This window comes from Emydura macquarii, unplaced genomic scaffold (genome assembly GCF_026122565.2).
Source record: "Emydura macquarii macquarii isolate MOO-44397 ecotype Brisbane River unplaced genomic scaffold, CSIRO-AGI_Emac_v2 contig_499, whole genome shotgun sequence".
Taxonomy (NCBI): domain Eukaryota; kingdom Metazoa; phylum Chordata; order Testudines; family Chelidae; genus Emydura; species Emydura macquarii.
The window spans coordinates 3,131,919-3,133,838 of NW_027130636.1; positions in this window are offsets into that span (position 1 = coordinate 3,131,919).

The window sequence follows — 1,920 nt, forward strand, 5'->3', positions numbered from 1 at the left end:
GTCTAAATTGCATGTTCCTGGAGACAGTCTCGGTCTGACTGAATCCTCATCTGATAATTCCTTATCTAGGCCTCCATACATTCAAGGCTTGGGGCTCCTTCCCAGCCAATTGCAGCTGCCATGATGGTATATAGGGCGTCCCAGGTTTTAAGTCAGACAAGATGGGTTTACTTGGCACTGAAGGAGGGTTGCTTTATCAAAGCACTAGAATTTCTTCTAGAGAAGTTTCACAATCCTGACCTGGTTTTGTCTCCTCCATATTAAAGAACTCATTGCACTGAATTATAGCACAAGAAAGCGAAAGCTTTCAATGGTTCTTCCTAGCAGCAAGTGAGTTTTTCCAAAGCTCTGGCACTTCATTGAAGGCAGTAGCAGATGATTCTTTTGTTAAGATCTCACACCTGGTCTTGCTGCATCCAGCATTTAACTTTTCACTAACAAGCATGAGGTTTAGGGTAATCTATTTTAGACTACCCAACCAGCAATGCTCCTTTTCACTAGACATGTATATGTCTAAATAAGCCAGAGAACACTGAGGCCCCCCCCTTTTTTAAAGACCCCCTTTTAAAGAGGGCAGTGCCAAAAGGCACACTGTAGTTTGTCATAAATAGGAAACACAGATGACACGTTATATACTTACCGTTTGTTTAGCATTAGCCAAGTAATGTATTTACATATTTAGCTATAGGTTGCTTACCTAAAATTGTCCGCATACTGCTGAAAGAAATGCAGGGAAAACAACAGTATAGAGATTAAAGACTACCTGCAACCTGCAGGTTCTTTGTGCCTGTATGTCCAACGTTAGTGGAAGTGAAAACACATCTTAACAGTACCCTGAACAGCTTTCACAGCTCAACCCTACTGTGCCCTGTCAGCCCATCAACATCCATCAGATTATACACACACACTAGGTTAGTTTTGAAAGTCTGTTCAAAGTTCAGCTCCAAGGTTTGGCACTTATGATGTTCTAGGAGACCAAAGAGCCATCAAAGTGTAAAGTTACAATGACGTGTTTTAAGGAAGTCCCTGGCAATATTTCAAGATCCTAGGTGTAGCACTGAAGTATCACCTCCAGGTTAGTTTCTAGAAGTCTGCAGGGAAAGGGATCCTAAGTTATCATTCTAAGGGTCAGTCTTTTCAGAGCAGACATGTCTTACACAAAAGACTTTTCACAGGATTATTCACAAAAATGGCTGTGCTGGAGTACAACATTGATCAAAATATCTCTGGCCCTTTTGTATATTGATTGACACTTGGCCTCTGACTTGAGAAAGTTCTCTGAGCAAATGGTCTGGAATGTCACAATGAATGTTATTACCATTTGTTTTGTTTCATGTGCCCAAACCACTTAAAATCAACTTGCCTTACCCCTTCAGAGGAAGCGTCTCAGAAAAAACAGCAACTGTTTCCAGCTGTCTGCTTTAGATGGTGTCAGTTATTTGATACATTCTGAGTGCTTCATAAAAAACTAAAACCCCTCTCTTACAACTGTTTTCATGGTTTAATCCCACTTTCCACTTTTCTACAGCACTGTCAACACACAGATTAAAAACTCTGCATAGCTACTTGGCTCATGCCCTTACATGCTGGGCAACATTCCAGACTACAACACCTAGGACAATGCAGAACTACTCAAAAAACTGGCTACTGCACGTACTCCTGCAAGGACAGTAGATTGTATCAAATGTAGAGCACAGGCCACATTGTAGCTCAAACGAAAGGCTTCACGGTTGCGCCTTCTGTATGAAAGCCTTCTCATGCTTCTAAACATTAGAACATTCTATTAGAGATTATACATTGCGTCAGCCACAGTATGGATTTGTCAACACACTGCTGAAAACAAATTATACTTTGGGTTGAAGCAAAAGTAAATCAATCAGGCTTAAAGAGCAATCAAATAAGTATTGCTGAGGCTTTACA